The sequence below is a fragment of the Portunus trituberculatus genome, chromosome 37 (genome assembly GCF_017591435.1).
Source record: "Portunus trituberculatus isolate SZX2019 chromosome 37, ASM1759143v1, whole genome shotgun sequence".
NCBI classification, from domain to species: domain Eukaryota; kingdom Metazoa; phylum Arthropoda; class Malacostraca; order Decapoda; family Portunidae; genus Portunus; species Portunus trituberculatus.
The window spans coordinates 32,176,228-32,200,568 of record NC_059291.1 but is presented as its reverse complement, the minus strand read 5'-3'; the positions used below and the strand labels follow the sequence as shown (position 1 = coordinate 32,200,568).

At 39.0% G+C, this 24,341-nt stretch overlaps 1 long non-coding RNA gene across 1 annotated transcript in view; it reads left to right on the top strand.

The window, feature by feature from the left end:
- Positions 1-24,341, top strand: part of LOC123514038 — a 208,787-nt gene continuing 184,446 nt past the window's right edge. The window contains exon 1 of the long non-coding RNA XR_006677502.1: positions 1-52. This is a non-coding gene — a long non-coding RNA (uncharacterized LOC123514038). The remainder of the gene's footprint in view (positions 53-24,341) is intronic.

Here is a 24,341-nt window from a genome sequence, read left to right as displayed (position 1 = left end):
GAATAAACGCGCTGGTGGAGAGTGCGGAGGTGCAGAAAACAGTCAACGAAGAGTGAGTACGTGTCTTTATACTTGTTCTTATTTATTCGTACGCTTGTTTGCTTTAACCCTTTCAGTACCAGTATTCATTCAGTGCCAACATTCATTCTGCTTGCTATTTGGTGATTCTATACAGCTTCAGAAACTCATGTGGGAGATTAATGTGAAGACTGCAGCCATTAATCTTTTGACCTCCAAAACCCTTACTAATGTCAATAAAATGGTCTAACCGTACACAAATCTCAAAGTAAAAATGTGTCCAAGTACTGAAGAGGTTAAAAGGTAGGTACATTATGGAACCACATTATCGTTATTATTATTTATCTCTGCTGGGACTCGTGGACACAGTCAATTCTTAGACTGTCAAGATTTCCTTGTTGGTGGCGTGAAGATGTGATCGATGTGATATAACTTTAGCATTTCCTTTATCGTTGAATTACTTTAGAGCGAGGGTTTTGATTACATTTTATCACTCATAGTATTTGTATTGTAATTAATCTTTCTTAATAGGCAAACACGATTTCCTCTTTGAGTTTTAGAATTACAATGCACCGTATACATTTTTGTCAGACGTGAAAATCTCAATCTGTAGCCAAATATAGAAATTAAGTGACTATAATATCTTGGACCAAATACTGAAATATGTGAAATTATCCTACATTAATTTATGCAGATATGGATACGATTTTGCCAGTCATATTCAGCTGCTAAACATTGCGGCAACCTTTGGAAATACATGAAAGGTTAACGTTACACATGATCTTAATTAGATTATAAAAGAAACAAAAAATTAATGAAGTGAACCAGTCCAAAACAAGAATTCTCTCTCTCTCTCTCTCTCTCTCTCTCTCTCTCTCTCTCTCTCTCTCTCTCTCTCTCTCTCTCTCTCTCTCTCTCTCTCTCTCTCTCTCTCTCTCTCTCTCTCTCATGAAATTCAAAATAACATAACCAGTATATATCAAACGACAAAAATGGATACAAGACAACGATGTGTGTGTGTGTGTGTGTGTGTGTGTGTGTGTGTGTGTGTGTGTGTGTGTGTGTGTGTGTGTGTGTGTGTGTAATTCACCTCGGTCGTCTGCTGGTCACCCAACCAGTCTTCCCCATTACGGAGCGAGCTCAGAGCTCATAGACCGATCTTCGGGTAGGACTGAGACCACATCAACACACAACACACAACACACACCGGAAAAGCGAGGCCACAACCTCTCGAGTTACATCCCGTACCTATTTACTGCTAGGTGAACAGGGGCCACACATTCAGAGGCTTGCCCATTTGCCTCGCCGCTTACCGGGACTCGAACCCGGCCCTCTCGATTGTGAGTCGAGCGTGCTAACCACTACACTACGCGTGTGTGTGTGTGTGTGTGTGTGTGTGTGTGTGTGTGTGTGTGTGTGTGTGTGTGCGTGTGTGTGTGTGTGTGTGTGTGTGTGTGTGTGTGTGTCTGTGTGTGTGTGTGTGTGTGTTTGTGTGGTAATTCATCCCATTTTCTTTTCTCACTCCTACTCTCCTGGACCTCTATGGATTATTGGAATACCCCATAGCATATCTCTCTCTCTCTCTCTCTCTCTCTCTCTCTCTCTCTCTCTCTCTCTCTCTCTCTCTCTCGCGGAATACCTTCGTACTCTACCTGCGAATGGAATTACCTGGCAGGATACATTACAGAGCTTCGGGCGCGTGTTTTATTACCTGAGTGTCGATGAGTCGGACTGGTAATGTTTATTTGCCCTCACGAGTTTGATTCTACCTCGTCTCTTACAAGTCTGGTGAAAACTGAAGGAAGGGACTCTTATCTCTCTCTCTCTCTCTCTCTCTCTCTCTCTCTCTCTCTCTCTCTCTGCTAAAATAGGAGGGCTCAAGGAGAAATCGGATTTCCTGTTCTTTTGTCCGTCTTGTTGGAGTACCTGAGAGATTATAAATGGATGAAAGCGAGAGGGAGTTTGTAGGGGTATAGAGGTGGGACACTAACTGAATGACTGACTGACTGACTGACTGACTGACTGGTTAACTGACTGATGGACTTTCTTTTCATTCATTCATGGTTTCTTTTTTTTCTATAGAAGTCTTTTGTTGCTTTGCGCGGTGAGGAAATGGAAACATAACAGGTACAATCCATCAGTGAGTTCCTGGAAGTGATCTGGCGGTTTGTTTATAAGTTGTTTTTTCATGTCACTTTTGTGTATAATTTATTGTTTGGAGTCGAGATTACACGAGAGAATGATGTTAGTACTCTAGTGTTTTATATTGCTGTTTTGTGATTTATTGTTATTGCTTATCAGTATGTGACTAAAAAAAAAAAAGATGGTAAGAAATATTGTAATACTTGCGTAACTTGCGTGTAGCACCACCTGGGCTTATTGACTGCACATTATTGACGCCAGAAGGTGACTTGGCTCGGCCCGAATGGCTCCCTTCCATTTCTATAGATTTTGTTGATGGCCCCATACCGCACGCGCTGCAGGAAAGTAAGGTGGCCATTGACTATTTTCTTTACTTCCTTATCCATTACCAGACACGAGTTTCTCTTACTTTTTTTCCATCCTATTTTAATTTACTTTCACATTTTTCTTTTCTGTTTTTTTTTCTTTTTATTTTTTTTGGCTTTCCTGTCTCCTTCTAATTCATTTTCATTCGTTGTATTACCGTGTGTCTCGGTTGTTTTATTTTCCACTACGTTACTTTTGTTTCATTATTTTCCTTGTCTTTTAATCACCAATGTCTTTCAATCGTTTTGTTCCAGCGCTATCATTTTCTTACCTTATTTTCTGGCATATCGTGGCATTTTTCTTATCTGTCCATCAGTTTATAATTCTTTTTGCTTTACCTTCACTTACTCCGGCTTGTACATAGTTCTACTCGTTCTTTTTATCAGTTACCTTGTTCTGGTTTCCTTTCCTCTTTCTTTTTCTTTCCCTCAACTTATTCCTGTATTCTATTTCATTTTCTGATGTGATTTAATTCCATTTAAACCAATTTGTATTAGAGTTGCGTTCGTTTTCATTTTTTTTCTAATTCCAATTTCGTTTCACATTTATCTTTGTTTTTCTTAATTCAACTTTCTTTTCCTTTTCATCATTCAGCTCTCTCTCTCTCTCTCTCTCTCTCTCTCTCTCTCTCTCTCTCTCTCTCTCTCTCTCTCTCTCTCTCTCTCTCTCTCTCTCTCTCTCTCTCTCTTTCTCTCTCTCTCTCTCCCTTAAAACGCTTTAATCGTATATTCCCTTTTTTAACGTTGTTTTTTTTTTTTTTTATTAACTATCCATCCATGTATCCTTCCCCACAATTTCCTTCAATTTCCTCAATTTTTCTCCTCTTGCTCTCCCACCCTTTTTCACCTCAACACCTGTCATCACCTCCTGTACGACCCCTTTGATCCTTACCTGTTCCTCTCCTTTCCCTTTTCCTCTTCTCCCCTTCTCTTCTCTTTTTTTCTTCTTCACTTCTTAATCCTATACTTTCTTCTCTCACCTCTGTTTGTTTTCATATTTTGCTCCTGTTCCGTATTTCACTTCTCCCTTCCGTTTCCTCTCCTCTCATCTACGTTTCTTTCCAGTTTATCCTCTCATACTACTTCCTATCTCACCTCTCCCTACTCTTCCCTCTCCTGTTCACTTTCCCCAATCTTTTTTTTTTTTTTTTTATCTCTAACTGCTTGCTACCTTTCCAGTGTCTTTGTTCTTTATCAATCCTTTCATTCATCTTCATTATTGAGTATCACAGTTTGGTTTACTCGTATTTCTCACTTTCGTCGGATTATCTAGCGTTTTTATATTCATTTATCTTATTTTATGTATATTTTTTTGTAAGGATGGTCGTGGTCTATGTTGATAAAAGTTTAAGAAAGGCCCACTCAAGATGTCAAACACAATGGAGAGTATTACAAAGAATTATAAAAGATTTGCTATCAAAATTCTTACTGTTTTTCATTTTTGTCTCCTCAGTACAAACAGTCTTCACTCACTTCCACAGCTCTTTGTTTGCTCTTTTCCCGCAATGTTAATGTTAATTAGATATTTCAATCTGCTGAAACTATCTATCCTTTATATTCTATTTAACCCTATCAGTACCATGACGCATTTCCATATTCATTCTGCTTACTATCTGGTGGTTTTATACAGCTTCAGATACTTATGTGGGAGGACTAAAATAGTGAAGACTGTGACCGTTAATCTTCTGACCTCCATAGACCCTTCCTAATGTCAATAAAATGGTCTAATCGTACACAAAATCTCAAGGTAGAAATGTGTCCCAGTATTGAAGAGGTTAATTCTTTGGAACTCAGCAGATCTAAAATTGATTGGAGGAAAGGCTAATCTTTGCGAAAGTTAATATGTATGTGGTATGTGCGTATGTACGTTTGTGTGGTGTGCTACTTAACTATCCACCATGACTGTGCTATTTTACAATAAATTCATGATTCTTTTTTTTTTACTTTTTTTTTTATTCCTAGATAAGATTAACTATCATCTTGAGTTTCGTATATTTTAAGGTAAATGTTAGCAAACATTTTTAGAATTATATTGATTATTATTATAGTAGTAGTAGTAGTAGAAGTGGTGGTAGTAGTAGTAGTAGTAGTAGTAGTAGTAGTAGTAGTAGTAGTAGTAGTAGTAGTAGTAGTAGTAGTAGTAGTAGTAGTGTTATTATTATCACAATCATTTCTTTTTATGCTACTATCTAACATCCACGCACTATTGATGGCCGTCTCATTGATCTTTCACCATGTTGAGCCTTGCGTAAGTACCTACAGTCTCCCTCTTTTTCCACCTCATTTCTCTCTTTCTTCACCCCATTGCCTTCTCTTCCCGCTCGCCCTATATCCCACCTCCCTCCCGCCTAGCTTCCCTTCCACGCTCCCTCCCTGTCACCTTGTCTTGTACTCGCGAGGTTAATGGAGATTCACTTCTCTCTGTCTCCTCATTATCTCGACTTTGCTTTGCTTCCACGCTTACTGAAGAGAGAGAGAGAGAGAGAGAGAGAGAGAGAGAGAGAGAGAGAGAGTTAAGCCTTGTTGATTCACTGTGCCTTATCCTTACCTAAGCTATTTTTATATAAAATTTGTCTTATTTATGGGATGATAGATGGGGTTGTGGGTCTTAGGAACCTCTCTCTCTCTCTCTCTCTCTCTCTCTCTCTCTCTCTCTCTCTCTCTCTCTCTCTCTCTCTCTCTCTCTCTCTCTCTCTCTCTCTCTCTCTCTCTCTCTCTCTCTCTCTCTCTCTCTCTCTCTCTCTCTCTCTCTCTCTCTCTCTCTCCTGTCTTTCGTCCCTAACACTCCCCACCCGAGTCGTCCCAGTGACCCTCCCAGTCCTTCCTGTGCCCCGCCACTCCACCTGCCTTACTCGATTCCCTCAAAGGAAGCTTGCCGCGACAGGAATCATGGCGGTGTAAAATTGACGTGAATCCTTTTCTGCTTAGCTTTTGCGTTCCTGCGACACACCTCATTACAACTCCAGAGAGAGGTAAAGAGAGTGAGAGTGGAGTGGGAGAGGGATGAAGCGAGGGAAGAAGGGATGGTAAGGAAAGAGAGGGAGAAATAGAAAAGGAGGGCAAAGGAGTTTAGGAGAATAGAATGTAGGTGTGGAAAGAGAGAGGTGAAGGAAGAGAGGGAAAGAGGAGGGAATGCAAGTAAGATGAACAGTAGAAGAAATAAGAAAAAAATGATAGGTGGGCAATATACGTAGATTAGAACATGAGAGAGGACAAATATAAGATGAAAAAAATAAAAATATGGTGTGATAATGGACGAGGAAGATAATACTTAAGTAGATGGCAGAAGGAGAGTAGTAGAAAAAAGCAAGGAAAATGACGAGAGAGAGAGAGAGAGAGAGAGAGAGAGAGAGAGAGAGAGAGAGAGAGAGAGAGAGAGAGAGAGAGAGAGAGAGAGAGAGAGAGAGAGAGAGAGAGAGAGAGGAAAAGCGAGTGAAAATAGTTGCGACAAGAATTGAAGGAAAATACGTTTGACATTTAAAGAGACATTTTTTCTCAAGCAGATTGAATTAAAACACGTCGAATCAGGAAAACGGAGATGTAAACTTTGCTAGGGAGGAGCTGGAGGCTGACTGTGCTGCTCGAGCCCGGTACTGGTGCAGAATTAGGGTGATAACGATGACGGCAGTAGTAGTGGTAATTGTGGTAGTAGTAGTAGTAGTGGTAGTTGTGGCGGTGGTGACAGTAGTGTTAGTCGTAGTAATTGTTCCAATGGTGATGGTGCTATATTGTCTGTTGTAGTGATAGTGGTGGTGATAAGTGTTTTTTTTTTTCGTTTTGGATATTGAGGTGAATTTTTTTTTTTTTTTTCCGTTCATCAGAAGCCTTTGATGTATTCTGGCACAAAGCTTTGATCTCTACACTACCCTCCTGCTGTTTGTACCTTTCTCTCTGCAGCTTCATCTCAAGTTTTCTTTCTCATTTTTCTATTGTTGGTGTGATAGTATGTCATAGTACTTTTCTTTTAATCTATTTATAGTGGTATTCCTCGGGTTCCTTTCCTGTCACTCACTCTCTTTCTATTATTCATCAATGATCCTAACTAATCTTATTGATCTATTTACTCTTGCTCATGATACTACTCTGCACTTTCTCACATCTTTTCATAGACGACCAATCCTTTAGGAAATAAACAGATCACACAGGGAAGACACAGAATGCCTGCCTTCTGATCCCTCTAAAATTTCTGGTTAGCGCAGAAGAAAACTTAGTAGTAACCAATACCTCAGTAGCTCAGTTCCTGCATCTCTTAACTTAGTTTTGTGAATGGCGTAGAAAAAAAAATCTTAGTTGTGTTCAATACCTGAATAGCTCAATTCTTCCATCTTTCAACTCGATCTTCCACTCAGCCATCCTCTCTTCTTCAGTGACACTCAATTGTCCCACTCTTATACACCGAACATCCACATCCGCGATCAGTCATTTATTTACAACCTTAACTGGAAATTTCACATATCACTTCTCTGCTGGACTAGAACTTGTCTGGCAGGGTATATCATTCAGCTCCATTTTTGCTCATGCCCTAGACTACAAAATACAGTAGAGTTTGCTGTCAGAATGGCAGGATAAGACATGTACTTCTGCTATAGATATCAATGGAAATCACATTGAAAGTATTGTGAAGTTGATGTGGATTAGTATATTAATCTTGTTACTATCTATCACATGCTGAATTCTTCTCTGAAATCATTGTGGTTAATTAATTCAGTATAATAGCTAGACATGTGATACTACAAAAATAATTCAATAAGTGGTAATGAACACATGAGGCAAGTTTGGTCTCACTCTCTACCAGACACGTTAATGGTTTTTCAAAGTTGATCGGGAAATGGAAATATCTGAAATGACACTGTCGGCTCGTGAACGCATCGTAGAGGTTATAAGGTTTATACTTACTTCTTGTTATGTCTAGTGGTATTATAAGAATATTGAAGTCACTACTGGTGTAATAGAAAACACTTGTCATGCAATAAAATATTTAAAATTCGTATATGAAAAACCGTATTGAGTGAAAAAAATGGGCGCAAAAAGTGGTATGTTGCACAATTTTGTCAGCGCCGCCAGTTCCAGACATCATATTATGCTCATTTTTTTTTCTGAGCTTCTAACGTCCGCAGTCGTGATTAACTGGTACCAATTTGTGGTGTAGTCAGGAGCCTGTTTATAATACTACCGTAAATGAGAATATAGTCTAGATATTCCTTTATTGTACGTCGTCAGACGGCCCACTGCTTCTACCAACAATCTCTTGTCGGTGGCTAGATTTATAACGTTGTTCTTGGAAAGGTTATATGTTTCGTCCTAAAACGAAATGAAACCACGCTCGCTTTGGGGTCGAGGGGTCTCCAAGCGCACGGGTTCGAATCCTAGCCACAGTTCGAGTGTAGACGGGCTTCCTTACTCAGAGTAACGGTTCCCTAACTGGTGGGCTTTCATATAGGAGGTCTTCTTTAACCTGTAAGTTCCCATGAAAAGCCCATATGGTATATAAAAAAAAAGATGTGAGAAGAATGTATTCAGCGGCACTTTTTAGTCCTCCTCACGATTTACCTTGTTTAGTTGGATAAAGCAGCGCTGTTTGTCGGAACGTAAAGCAACTTCATGAATAAATTATATTTTTAGACTGTGGTTTCCAAATTTGCGTTTATAGTTTCCTGGTATTCTTAAGCAGAAGTTCAAGAGCGTCCCAGGAGGACAACGAAACCCTGTGAACTTTCCAAGAAATTTTGAGAAATGAAAAAAAAATTTTTGTGGGCTATATTTGTTCAACTTAACAATATTTTTTTTAAGAAACGTTGCACTACGACACACTGAATTATGAGAATGTTTAACATTCTATTAATATAAGGCAGTGATTTTCATCCATTTTTTCTTCATTCCCCCTTTATAAATTCTCATCACTCGTGTGGCTCCTCTTCTTTTTTTCTCCAAAATCCCCCGCACAAAAAGTAATAAACAAATAAACAAATAAATGAATAAATAACTAAATAAGATGATGAAGAGAATACCTTCACTTTATTACAAAGTTGAGAGTCATTGTTACCTTATATTTGGTACATTCCTGCGATGTGCTGTCATGGCCTCCAGGTTAAGAAGCAGTGATGTGGAGGGAAACGGAGGAGTGATTAGATAATTTAGGAACTTCTAAAAGAGGAAACATGAATAAACATATTGGGAACAGATGTTATAAGGAGTAAGTATAGGCAGAATATTGAGCCTTCCTGTGGGTGTTGTGGCTGAAGGAATGGCGTTGTTCTGTGTCACACACACACACACACAACAAATAGTAGGTCTCCTCGGTTTTGGTATTGCCCGGGTCGCTGGAGGTAACAATTTGCCCGAAATGACGACGAACAGCCTGTCTGAGGTGGGCCCTTGCACGACCTCGCTCCTGTTATATTTACTGCAGCAGTGGACGGGCGGTGGGTGACAGACGCTGGACGGTGAACTGTTTTTGTGTTCATCTTTGGGTGCCGCCCGTGGGGATAAAAGTTCGCGTCTTACTTTGATATGGACGGGGGTGAAAGCGAAACTACACTGGAGGCGAGGAAGGTTCAGGGACTATTTAGAAAACACGAAAAGTAAAGCAGCTCCGTGTGTTCAGGTAGGAGCAAGGGAAGAGATACGAATAAGACAAAGGTTTAAAGGAAGATCGAGTGATACAGAAAAGCTGAACAATGGTTGATGGTTGAGGCTTGAGACAAACAAGAAAGGTCATGTGAATCACTGGTGGGTAAGGAAAAAAAAAAAAACGAGATGAGAAGCAATGATTTGGAATGAAGTTGACTTAAGATATTTTTGTAGAAAAGTGAAAAAAAAGTAATGTACACAGCTACATAAAAAAAAGAACACAAAAAGAAAGCAAAATAACAGCAGACATTTTGAATCTTGGTGGGGGTATTTGCGGGCACTGAAAATTAGACAAAGACGAAAGCCTTAGGCAGGAAATACGAAAGCATATAGTGGATTCATGATTGCTTAAAATGAGGAAGCACGGTAATTGAATGAAGTGACGTATTATGCAAGGTGTCCAAAGGTAACCGAGGAATCTGACCAGGAAGAGGTGATGAATAGGAAAGAATAGATAAGAAATGGAGGGTTTGTAAACTAGGAGGTGAAAAAGAAGTATTACATAAGGAATGGAGGGCTTATATTATAGGCTGAGGTATACTGTGAGATGGGTAAATAGACAGCAAACTGACGCCCTGACACCTTTAGCAAGCGAGGAGCAGTAGGTGGAATAACACTGCAAATCCTTCGGTTTATGGCCTGGAGATTCAGGGAGAAAGACAGAGACAGAGAGAGAGGGAAACAGACAGAGAGAGAGAGAGACTGGAACATTTGGTCTATGCTGAAAATGTTCGAAGATCATTTTAAGGCTACAGAGGGCAGGCAGAGGACCGTTCATGCATGTGTCTGCCGCTACAGTGCACACCGTTGCTTCGATATCTCACCTCCTCCCTTCCCTTCCCTTCACCTCCTCTCGACTCACCGTTGTGTCTATACTGGACTGGCCCATACGTGTAACAAATGTCTGCATCCCAACGCTCTAATGGAGGAATTCATAGGCGAAGTACTGGTGTCGACAGCGAGGAGAGTGTACAGGGATGTGTAGGTGTAGACTTAGCAGGGTGGGTCAGGATAGGTTTATTTTGTAAGTGAATGGAAGCAGTAAATAAAAATGAAAAAAAAGTCTAATACTCTAACATTTTGACGTCCTGTGAAGTCAAATTCTTAACATTTATAACTGTTACAACTTCTCAGTCTTATAGAAAAAAAGAAAGGGCACACTTACGATACATATCACTGATTTACCTTGTAGCAGCCTTGGCCTTTATCTCCGTTTGCGAAGTCCTCTCTGATTACTGGAATGAGGCGTGCTAGGGAATGCGCGTGATAGAGATGAGAGTGTTAGTGCAGAAAATCCTTGAAATGTGGGTAGAAAATAAAAAGACAAGGAGATAAATACTCTTTTAAGTGGAGTCATTATTGAAGGTGGATTACAAGGAGAGAGAGAGAGAGAGAGAGAGAGAGAGAGAGAGAGAGAGAGAGAGAGAGAGAGAGAGAGAGAGAGAGAGAGACTCGCCTCACACAAACAGATAGATATTTATTCTACAGCTATCATCGATATTTTTCTTACAGCTATCATCTCGTCCACATCTTTCATGTTCTTGTACAAACATTTACTCTCTCTATCTGCTTTGTTTGAATTGCATCACAATAGACTATAGGGGACATCAGTCAAAAGCGTATGAAGTCTAATTTGCCTACGTAATTTACTTCACTTTCCCATAAACTTTAATCGTATGGAGATAGAAAGTAAACTTGAGCCATATATTTTTTTTATTTCCTTGTTTAGTTTTCTTCCTCTCAGTCCTTTACCTCTCTCCTCCTGAAAAAAAAAAAAATTCTTGATGGTAAGGTATGCACTATAACTTAAAATATGTATAAGGTCGGGGAATATATATCGCCACATCTCCTTCGAGTGACAGAATTCTCTCAGCAATCTCCATTCCTCTACACAATAGATATTTATGTTTTTTTGGGGGTTTTAATCTTGTTTTGCCAGCTGTCACTTGGTGTCTCTTTTGATTCTTTTTCTTATTCACCTTTCCTTCTCCTGTGCAACTGTAATGGCATTCCAGTTCATTCTGGTTTACTTTTTTGCAAAAGTCCACCAATGCAACCGTTCTTTTTTATACAACAAGTCTTGGAAAAGTCCTTTGTCTCTTCTTCTCCGTTTTTCTCTGAAGAAAGACTTAATCAATAGTTAGGGCATCAAAATGTGGGGATCGGAAAGAAAGTATCAAGAAAAAAGTAAAGGAAACAAAGTATCAGAAAAAAGTCACATTAATTTTATTTAGAAAAAATATTAAATGACAAAAAACCACTGCACTAATTTCATTTAGGAATTAGTAACCGAGGCCATTCTTGAAGATAAATAGGTACAAAAGGAGGAACGGTTAGGATGGGATGGGTTGGGTTGGGTTAAGTTAGGTTAGGTTAGGTTAGGTTGGGTTGGGTTGGATTTGTGTTAGATTAGGTTAGGTTAGGATTGGTTTGGTTGGGTTAGGATTGGTTTGCTTGGGTTAGGATTGGTTAGGTTAGGTTAGGTTGGGTTAGGTTTGGCACATCATACACGATGAGGGAGAGAGGAATTAAGATGTGTATCGTCTTTTTGGGATCTCTATTTTGCAACATTTCACCCAGTGTCTACTACTTTCTGAATGACATGTTTTGTTTTGTTTTAAGATGATTTACGGTTTCAGTGACAGATTAACGACATTTTTACATTACTATCGGGAGAAACAACATTTTATTTATGAGTGCTGGCTCTCTACAAAGAGTAAAAGCGTCAGCCAAAATTAGGGAGCAAATGCCTCGATACCTCCCTCTTAAAAGAAGACAAGTCATAGGAAGTCTTAAATACTGATACAGGAATGAGAGGATCGTGTTCTTAAGGCTGTTTCTCCCGTTGGTGATGTAAAAACCTTGTTTATCTACATTATCAACAAGGCCTACCCATGCTTATCTTCACTATTAGAGTGGCGAACACTTATCTTTACCATTAGAGAGGCGAACACTTATCATCCCTGTTAGAGTGGCGAACACTTATCATCCCTATTAGAGTGGCGAACACTTATCATCCCTATTAGAGTGGCGAACACTTATCATCCCTATTAGAGTGGCGAACACTTATCATCCCTATTAGAGTGGCGAACACTTATCATCCCTATTAGAGTGGCGAACACTTATCATCCCTATTAGAGTGGCGAACACTTATCATCCCTGTTAGAGTGGCGAACACTTATCATCCCTATTAGAGTGGCGAACACTTATCTTTACCATTAGAGTGGCGAACACTTATCATCCCTATTAGAGTGGCGAACACTTATCATCCCTATTAGAGTGGCGAACACTTATCATCCCTGTTAGAGTGGCGAACACTTATCATCCCTATTAGAGTGGCGAACACTTATCTTTACCATTAGAGTGGCGAACACTTATCATCCCTATTAGAGTGGCGAACACTTATCATCCCTATTAGAGTGGTGAACACTTATCTTTATCATGAGAGTGGCGAACACTTATCTTTACCATTAGAGTGGCGAACACTTATCTTTACCATTAGAGTGGCGAACACTTATCTTTACCATTAGAGTGGCGAACACTTATCATCCCTATTAGAGTGGCGAACACTTATCATCCCTATTAGAGTGGCGAACACTTATCCCTATTAGTGGCGAACATTTATCCCTATTAGAGTGGCGAACACTTATCCCTAGTAGAGTGGCGACACTTATCTTTACCATTAGAGTGGCGAACACTTATCTTCACCATTAGAGTGGCGAACACTTATCTTTACCATTAGAGTGGCGAACACTTATCTTCCCTATTAGAGTGGCGAACACTTATCATCCCTATTATAGTGGCGAACACTTATCTTTACCATTAGAGTGGCGAACACTTATCTTTACCATTAGAGTGGCGAACACTTATCTTTACCATTAGAGTGGCGAACACTTATCATCTCTATTAGAGTGGCGAACACCTATCTTTACCATTAGAGTGGCGTACACTTGTCTTCATTATTAGAATGAGAAGAATTAAACTATTGCATTCAATATTTTTGTTACTTTTTTCCTGATACTTTCTTTCCTACAATTTCAAAACGTTTTCTTATAAGTGATTAGATTTATCTCTTGAATCACATTGGCTTGAAGCGGTGCCATATAAACGTTCAAGGTGTAATGAACACAAGATTATGGACCACTCATAAAGAAACCATCCCTCCCGCTCGCCTCGATTCCCGGCTCCTCCTTCCCAGCTCCTCCACCCAGCTGATTTGACGTCACATATAACGAATAAGGGGATGAAGAGAGAGAGAGAGAGAGAGAGAGAGATGGGCAAATTTGCTGTCGTCTCTCTCTCTCTCTCTCTCTCTCTCTCTCTCTCTCTCTCTCTCTCTCTCTCTCTCTCTCTCTCTCTCTCTCATACTCTTTTTTTAAGTGTCTGTATGACTTCGCCGAATCTAGACAGGTTCGGTAGATCGCGATATCGAGTCCTAGACCCTTCTTCAGTAGCGAGGCCTTTCCTTGATGAGTGTTCAGAAGAGAATGTTTTTCTTTTTTTTTTTCTTTTTTTAAAGTTGGTGAAGCAAAGACAGCTAGCTAAAGGAAAAGTGGGTGAAAGAAAAAAGGGTAAAAGAAGGTGGGAGAAAAATAAGTTTTGTGGTTCACTCAAAGATGTTAGATTGAAGAAAGTGGCATGTGCCTATCTCGCTGTAATAAAACAGTAAAACCAGTGGGCAGAGTGTATGAGGCGCTGGGCCACATATATGATAGGCAGCCTCGAAACATGGACATAAGACGGAAAATAAGAAGAGTAACTCAGGCGTTCCCATGTATTTTCAATGGGCGGCTGGTAATATTTTGGGTGTAATTGGAGGCAGGGGCAGCAGCGGACCAACAGCGGCTTGGTTTCATTTTTATGATGTTATGCCACCTTCTGTTATTCAACCTCCTTGGTTTGACCACATTGCTGCTATTTTTTTTTTTTTCAATTGTTCACCTACTCATCCATACACTTTCAATAGCAAATGCAACACCAGAACCACAACTTACCTTGCGACTCAGACTCTTGGGAATGGTAGAAAGACTCACTGTGTATGAGAGAGGAGGAGGAGAGAGAGGTGCTTTTGTGCGTGTGCCCATAGTGCTTTTATATCAGCGAGTCAACCTTTACTCTCGAGATACACAGCTAAGTCCTTATCAATTAGACTGGTTGATGCTGCGATTCTGTGTCAGTATAGCACTAGGTTTTACTTTTCGAGCTGAGTATATACGTTTTGGACAATAAAAAGGTATCTTTACATATATTTAGTTCTTACATATAGATTTATGTAGATATTTGTAAGTTAGGTGTTCAATTGACTATTTGATAGGGAAAGAGTAAGGATTTAATAAAATAAATATGAAACTAGTTATGTAATGTTTGTTAGGTAACATTAAGAGATAGAAAAGTATTGAGAGATAAGGTGAGGAAAGAAAAAGGTCTTGGGATGTTGTTGTGTAGGTAAGTGAAGGTGAGGAAAGAAAAAGTCTTGGGGTGTTGTTGTGTAGGTAAGTGCAATGTAGAATGGAAGTAGTTTAAGGAGAAGGGTAAAAGAATGTAGCAATAGTGTCAGACGTTGAAAAATCAGCTGCGGTGCTCAGTCTACATCACACTCAGCGCTGCTACACCATAGAATCTGTTGCGGTAGTCGGTTGACATCAGACTTAACGTTGGTGCAGCAGGACCGGAACACCTGTGAAGACTGAAGAAAAGATTACCTTTGTCTGGTTATGATTGCCTGAGGTGGAATCTGCTAATAATGTTACTATTCATAGGGGAAGCACGTACGTGTAATGTTGTTTGGTGTTACCAGTTCGTCCTACTGATCATTACTACTGATTCTGATAGTTTCCCTTACTTTTTTTGCTTTGTAATAATTTGATATATTCAGAGGAGCGATATTGTACTTAAAAAGTAATCTTTCACCGTTTGTTTGATCTTGTTCGTTACAGTGAATAAATCTGAGTGCATTATTGATAACAGATTGCATTTGTCTTTTCTGCGTCAAAGAAGCCAAACATATTGGTATTGGCGGATATTTCATGATTGGAATTAATAGTGTTTTAACCATTATTGCTTTCATTTTAGGTGTTAATTTGCTAAATCTTCTTAACTGAGATAAAATCGTATTTTCTTTATCTATGGTTTCTGTGATATTTAATCCCAATAGTTTACCAGAGGTTCAAGTTTCTATTTCTTTACCATTCACTTTGATTTTGGGGGGTTTTATACTGTGCAATTGGTATAATCTTCAATTTTTCCTCACTTGTTTTAATTTTCCATTTTCGGTCAAATTTGTTTATTCTTTCGATCTCTCTTTCAACTTTTAGCTTCATCATTAGTTTAGGTTTACTGAGTGATGTTATTATTTGCGTGATATCGTCCGCATATATGGTATCAATACATCCGTGGAAAGAAGTAAGAAACCAAGAAGAACGAAGTAAGGATATTAGAAGAGAGAAGCAAGAAATAAGAAGAAAGAAGGGAGAATACATAACAAAGAGAGAAGAAGTATTTCATATTTCACCCCAACATTTAACCTTCGCTAGCTCCTTAGCTAGAACCTCTACTTGAACCTTACTGTCTATCCCCTCTGATGATGATGATGATGATGATGATGATGCACTTATCAAGGAAAGGCTTCGCTACTGAAGAAGGGTGTAGAACCCGAAATCGCCTTTTGGTGAACATGACTAGATTCGGCGAGGTCATACAGACACTTAAAAAAAGAGTATAACACTCTCATAAGATATAAGGACAATATCTCAAGGAAAATAACCAATGCTTAATTACCTATCATCACTATATATATATATATATATATATATATATATATATATATATATATATATATATATATATATATATATATATATATATATATATATATATATATATATATATATATATATATATATATATATATATATATATATATATATATATATATATATAACTGGAACATATTTAGATGAGTAAAGAAAGGACAGGAAAGAAATAAAGAACGCGACCTCTCACTGTCACGTGCGAAGTTTCAGCAAAAGGTAAATGAGTCCAATTATATATTCATGGAGAGATAATGACGCGTCTGAGTTCATGTCTGAGGGAACAGAAGTGAGGATGGAGAATTCTCTCTCTCTCTCTCTCTCTCTCTCTCTCTCTCTCTCTCTCTCTCTCTCTCTCTCTCTCTCTCTCTCTCTCTCTCTCAAAACTCAGCTGAAATCCGGGCTCCGTGTGACAGGTAGCCAGGCGGAAGACTGGAGCTCCTTTGATACTCCACATTTATCTGATAAAGAGTGTGTGTGTGTGTGTGTGTGTGTGTGTGTGTGTGTGTGTGTGTGTGTGTGTGTGTGTGTGTGTAATAATAATAATAATAATAATAATAATAATAATAAACGGTTTATTAGTTAGGCAATGTAAAAAATTACACTGAAAATGTACAGGGGGGGACATTACCACAATGAACTGAAAATGCTTAACCTAACTATGGATAAACTTAACCTTGAATTCACTTATTTATTTAAGGCTCGCACAATAGTGGGCACCGCGCTAAGTTGGTACTGATCCGTGCGCGGTGCTCTCAAAGGCGCCACGCGATTATGGTGTCGGGTGTCGGGTGTGTGTGTGTGTGTGTGTGTGTGTGTGTGTGTGTGGTGGGGAATGGCCTAATTATGTTGTCATGCTTGAGGATAAAAAGTTCATTTAAACACACACACACACACACACACACACACACACACACACACACACACACACACACACACACACACACACACACAGAGAGAGAGAGAGAGAGAGAGAGAGAGAGAGAGAGAGAGATCAGAAGAGTGACATTAAAAGTAAGTCAATAACTGGTTTTATAATTAACTGAATGTAAAATCATCATTGTTTTCACACTCATAAGTAAAGTAAAATTATCTTTTTAAATGGTTATATCAAACAGACTTTTTTTCTCACTTTTATGTTGATAGATAAAGAAGGCAACTCTTTTGTCAATCTCTGGAGGGAACCCTGGATTTATTTTGTGTTGGAAAGGCGTTGACAACGAAGGCAATAGGAATTACATCATAAAGTCCCACTAAGATGTCTGTCCAGCACAAAACACAAAAGAGTCAGCCAAAGCCAGACTATGAGTGTCTTGAAATCTGCATTTTTTGTGTGTATGTATCATTTTAGTGTTTCCAACGCGAGTTCATCAACATAATGAATATATATCTTTTTTTTTTTTTTTTTATTAAATCAGTGTGTACATGTTTTTTTTTCAAACTTCCAGACACTTATTCCCTTCAGTACTTAAACGCATTCTTTCCATGAACTTTAGCTAATGATTAAACGATTTTATTTGCATTGCATTCCCACATAAGTTAATGAAGCTGTATAAAAATAACCAAATAGTAACCAGAAGGAATATGAAAACGTAGCATGGTACTGAAAGGGTTAAAAACAAATAATAACACTGAAACAAACGTAAATAACATAACTTTTAAAGTATTGACTGATATTCTTTCTATGGCAGCTGTCGAAAATGAAAGTTATATCGATATGCTGCCGAAACATTTTGTACGTGCGACAATCTCCTCGGGCAACTGTACATCACGACAGATCAGCAGTGTACAGGCACAGTTGTACTGGGTGTTCAGCTTTACCTCATCCATACGTTCGTCCGTCAATCTGTCCACCCGTCCAGTTGGCCTTCCATCTGCGTATCCTCCCGTCTTTATTTGTCAATCATCCTTAATCGCGGACCATCAAAGCAAGAACAGCATCCGGCCAGCGAGAGATCCATGATCCGAGCAGGTTCCACGAGTGGGCATTGTAATCTGCGTGCGCATCTGTCCAAGCCATGTACACTGCTACTGCCTCACCCAAATGAATGGCAGGTGTTTGGACCAAATCAACACTGGCTTTATTGACGGACAAATTGAATGTTGCCGCCGGTATCTGGCATACAGAGGCGGGAATAGGAGCGTGCACGCCGCCATCGCTTTAATATAAACAAAATGATGGGTTGCCGTGTGGATAATGGCCAAGAGAGAGAGAGAGAGAGAGAGAGATACAGACTGCAACAGATACAAAATATCACACACACACACACACACACACACACACACACACACACACACACACACACACACACACACACACACACACACACACACACACACACACACACACAAGGGTGAAGAACAGATAACAGAGAAAGAGAGAGAGAGAGAGAGAGAGAGAGAGAGAGAGAGAGAGAGAGAGAGAGAGAGAGAGAGAGAGAGAGAGAGAGAGAGAGAGAGAGAGAGAGAGAGAGAGAGAGAGAGAGAAAGCTACATAATATTACATAGAAATGCAGGTCAAAACAGACTTTGAGGTTCTCACGAGGGGACCCGACCTGGAATTAAACAAATGACAACAAAGGAGAAGGCTCTCTCCCGACCCTCTCCACTCCCCTACGGTGTTACAGTCTATCACATCTCGTGGCAAACCATTCCATAGATTAACTACTCAGTGGAAAAAAAGAAATTTCCTCTATTCGTGAAAATTGAACAATTTGCCTACAATTCCGCAACCGTTTTCTAGCGTATAATTTGAGAAACACAACGTGAAATATTTGTTGCAATGAGTGTTACTAATGCCTTTGATGATTCTAAAGGCCTGTATTAAGTCGCCTCTTAGTCTTTCATGTGTTAATGAGAATAGGTCTAATTCTTGGAGACGGTTTTCGTGAGATTTGTTATTTGAGAGATAGATAGATAGATAGATAGATAGATAGATAGATAGAGAGAGAGAGAGAGAGAGAGAGAGAGAGAGAGAGAGAGAGAGAGAGAGAGAGAGAGAGAGAGAGAGAGAGACAGAGACAGACAGACAGACAGACAGACAGACAGACAGACAGACAGACAGACAGACAGACAGGCAGAGATAACCAGAAGTCATTAATAGCTCCAATGGACCACTTTATAAAACTTACACCACTAGGTATTGGACAACGTCTCTACCTGGTGGTGAGGTGAGCGTGATTACAGGTGTTAATGTCGCCTGCGAAGGATGTGATGCGTCCGGCTGGTTGAGTTACGACTAGAGGAAGAGAGAATTAAGTGAGGAAGAAAGAAAGGTGATAAGGGAGGAAGGAAGAGGGAGGAAAAGACCCCAAATGAGTGGAAAGGGAGGAATCATTAAAGGAAGAAGATAAAGGTGATGACAGGATAAATAATGGGAAATGAAGGATAAAAGAAAGGAGAGAAGATATTAAAAAGGAGAGGAGAAGTTATGATAGAAATGGAAGGAGGTGAAAAGCACTGAGGGAAGAAGAGGAAGAGAGAGAGAGAGAGAGAGAGAGAGAGAGAGAGAGAGAGAGAGAGAGAGAGAGAGTGGGGGAGAGGGGACAAGACAAGCAATACGGTGTTGTTTGATGAGAGGAATGAGAAGGAGGAGAAAGAGGAAAAGAGAGGAGAGAAGGAATGAAGGAAGACAAGAATCAGAGCGAGGAAGGAGAGACTACGATTGCTGTTATTTCAATGAGAGAGTTTGTGGTAAATTGAAGTCGTGAAATTTTTTTTTGTTTTTTAGCCTGTGTGTGTGTGTGTGTGTGTTATTTATGGACATAAAATTCGCCACCAACCAGGATATTGATCACACGGCAATGCAGGTCACACACACACACACACACACACACACACACACACACACACACACACACACACACACACACACACACACACACACACACACACACACACACACACACACACACACACACACACACACATACACACACACATTAACGTATGCACAAACTTATTCTCTCACAAACTCACACTTATTGCTACTGCAGCGAATACTACTATTATTATTATTATTATTATTATTATTATTATTATTATTATTATTATTATTATTATTACTATTGTTCTTATTACTATTACTATTATTGTCATTGCTATTACCATCTTTGTTCCTACCACTACTAGTACTACTACTACTACTACTACTACTACTACCACCACCACCACCACCATATCTACTCCTCTCATTATCACTACTACTACTGTACTAAAAATTCAAATCAACACCATAAATAACTCAAGCCTTGCACACAATAAATAAAGTGTTGTTTTTGTCTCCAGTTTGTCCACAGTTTACTCACTCAATTTAACCCCTATATATTTTTCCCCCTTTGATACCCCTTTCCTTTCACCCAATTCACCCCTCCTTTACCCCCTCACTTCCCGTCCTCCCCTTCCCTCTCCTCTTCCCTCACATACCCAGTTCACGTCAATCAGGTAGCAATGCAATTATGTGTCTGGCAACACAGTGAGGTGAATAATAGTAATGTGTGAAAAAAGGAGATAATAATGTATAAATAGCCCGGTGCGTTTGTATATTTTGCTTGACCCTGTAATTAAGAGTCGAATGGTAAGCTTCATATCCCATTAACTTGCATTGGATGAAGGCATTAAGGGCTTCATTTTGCCTTGGTCCTTTAATCGTGGTAATTGAAGCTCCATTTTTTTTTTACTGGCTTCCGGAGTGAGAGAGAGAGAGAGAGAGAGAGAGAGAGAGAGAGAGAGAGAGAGAGAGAGAGAGAGAGAGAGAGAGAGAGAGAGAGAGACACCTGATAATAGTCTCTGAATTTACAAAAACTGATGATATTGTGACGTTATTCCGTATTATGCATCTTTTTTTTTTTATTGTTGTTATTGTTATTGATGGTGTTTTATTGTTGGTAACTTAGTGGAGCCGGTTTTATTGGCATGTTTATGTATATATTTTTTTTCTTTATACATTATATATTTTTTTTTCATGTGGTATTATTGTTCTCTCAGTTGGCAATAAAAAAGTGTTTCCTGTTAGTGACATTCATGAAAAATTACACTAGGAGAGAAGCAAATGAAAGAGTATGAATTATTGACGTTTATGAGGGAAGGGTTGGATTTTCATCTTTGTCTTTGCCACGTGATATATTCAGAATGTTGATGATGTGTTACGTAAATACAAGGTAGGATACAGAGTGAACCTGCAAAGGGACTAGCAACTAAGTGTGCCTTTTTCTTTTTCGTTCTATGTTGCCCTTGACAAGTTTCTCCCTCTTACATAAAAAAAAAGCACTGCCAAAACCTTCCTCTTGAATTAAGAAACTGTAACAAGAAAGGTGGTTTTCATGTGTTACTGATACACGGGCTGAATAATAAAAGCACCAGCCTTGTAATCTAATACGAGTAATGGTATGTTGTTTGAAATACCTAAACCTAAAACTGTTATTTATATACATTTCCATTACTGTTTGTGTTACTGGCCGACACACACACACACACACACACACACACACACACACACACACACACACACACACACACACACACACACACACACACACACACACACACGGTGGCGTAGTGGATAAGGTGGACAGCTTGGGGATCGGGCATGCGTAGGTTTGAATTCCACCACGTACAACCTTAAAAACTTTGTTATTTGTCGAGCGGTTTAAAGTTTCCTACATGTCACCATGATACCCAGGTTCTAGGTGGTTACACCCAAGATGTGCTTGAATGGTGATATGGGCCTTAATATGGGTACCACTATAAATAAGATTGCCTGCGCCACTAATGGGTAGAAGCTGAACAGCGCTTCCCATACTTACACTTCAAGTACACCTACACCCTATAGGTCATAACATAAACACACACACATTACACTTCAAGTACACCTACACGCTATAAGTCATAACATAAACACACACACACACACACACACACACACACACACACACACACACACACACACACACACCGGTAGCTCAGTGGTTAGAGCGCTGGCTTCACAAGCCAGAGGACCGGGGTTCGATTCCCCGGACGGGTGGACATATTTGGGTGTGTCTCCTTTCACGTGTAGCCCTGTTCACCTAGCAGTGAGTAGGTACGGGATGTAAATCGAGGAGTTGTGACCTTGTTGTCCCGGTGTGTGGTGTGTGCCTGGTCTCAGGCCTATCCAAAGATCGGAAATAATGAGCTCTGAGCTCGCTCCGTAGGGTAACGTCTGGCTGTCTCGTCAGAGACTGCAGCAGATCAAACAGTGAAACACACACACACACACACACACACACACACACACACACACACACACACACACACACACACACACACACACACACACACATTTCCCATAGTGTTATTGCACGATGGAGTTACTACAGTCGATGATCCTGCTATTACGTCAATACACAATGTGACTTCCCTTTTACCGTCTACTCTATAGCAATCATACAGTGTTCGGATCCGTGCTCACCGTGGCTACATTCACCGGTGTATTGGTGGCGATAGCGATATTGAGAGCGTCACATAAGTCACCCATCACACTTCTTGAGTTTCACGAGTCAAAAGAAATGTTCAGTTTGTCTTTGTGGTGTCATAGTAGGCTTGATTTATGTGATACCGGAGATACATTGATGAAGAGATGGACAGATAAATAGATAAACACAGAGAGAGAAGATAGAAGAATAGATTGTTAGCATGTCCTTTGTTTTTCCCATACTCCCTTTCTGTCTGACGTCACGTCCTTCCCCGCAGTTCTCGCTCGCCGCCGGCTCAGGCGACACGCTAAGCCTCCTGCCTCTCGTTTCGCTCGGTTTACACTTGTTGTGTATTGTGCTACCGTAAATACACTTTCATATGGACTCAGGTGTCTCCATGCTACCCCTGTTTTACGACAACTACCACAAGATGGATGGATAAATTCAGAGAGAGAGAGAGAGAGAGAGAGAGAGAGAGAGAGAGAGAGAGAGAGAGAGAGAATATTTGAAGCACACTGAGACATGGCATTTGTCAACTAATAAATAAACACAGAGCACTTCGAGAGCAGATCTAACTTGATGAAATTCTATGATAAACTAATATAACTAACCTAACCTGACCTACCCAAGCTAGACAGAAACGAAGCTAACTTCAATCAGTCTTGTGAAATATTTGAAGGAAAAGTCTTGTAGAGGGAATATTCGAAGGATGTACCCACATTTATATTCATATTTGCTAAAGATGTAAATATTGTCTTCAATGAAAGTCTCTCTCTCTCTCTCTCTCTCTCTCTCTCTCTCTCTCTCTCTCTCTCTCTCTCTAAGGGCATGTTGTTGTGGGTGGTCGTGAGGGTAGTTTGTGTGGCTATTGTTGGTGTTTGCCGTGCGACGATGGCTATTGTCTCACTCCCTCCTCTGCCTCCGTGGCCAGTGCATGTACTTTATGTGTTTGTTTGTCTTTGTATCCTTGCATTATGTGGAGAGAGAGAGAGAGAGAGAGAGAGAGAGAGAGAGAGAGAGAGAGAGAGAGAATTATTGGAATGTACACATATTCCTTTCGCTTTCCCCATTTCTCTTCTTCTGTTATTGAATACACCATCACCACTAATATCACCACCGCCACCATCGCTACTACTACTACTACTACTACTACTACTACTACTACTACTTCTATTATTAGTACTACTACTAGCACTACTACTATACTAATAGTAATACTAATATTAATAATATTACAGCTATTATTAGTACTTTTGTTACTACTACTACTATTACTAGCAATAATAATGATAATAATAATAATAATGATAGTAATAATAATAATAATAATAATAATAATAATAATAATAATAATAATGATAATGATAATAATAATGATAATAATAAAAATAATGATAATAATAATAATAATAATAATAATAATAATAATAATAATAATAATAATAATAATAATAATAATAATAATAATAATAATAATAATAATAATGATAATAATAATAATAATAATAATAATAATAATAATAATAATAATAATAATAATAATAATAACAACACTCATAATGAAAATAATAACAATGATAATGATAATAATCACAATAATAACAATAATGATAATAATAACTAGTAATAATAATAATAATAATAATAATAATAATAATAATAATAGCAGTAATAATAATAATAATGATAGCAATATTTCAGCACATAGTGTAACCAAAAAAGTTATACGGGAGAAAAATCATATAGGGAATTAAGTTCTTTCCTGCAATCAGTATTTTACGTGTGTCAGTATTTTTCATTAAAGCATAAAAAGGGTTTGTAGAAAGAAATGAAAATGTAGCCATAGTACTCATTCCAATCGTGCATTAACCTTTAACTTAAAAAGAATGTAACGCAAGAACCGTAATATGTTATCCAATATTACT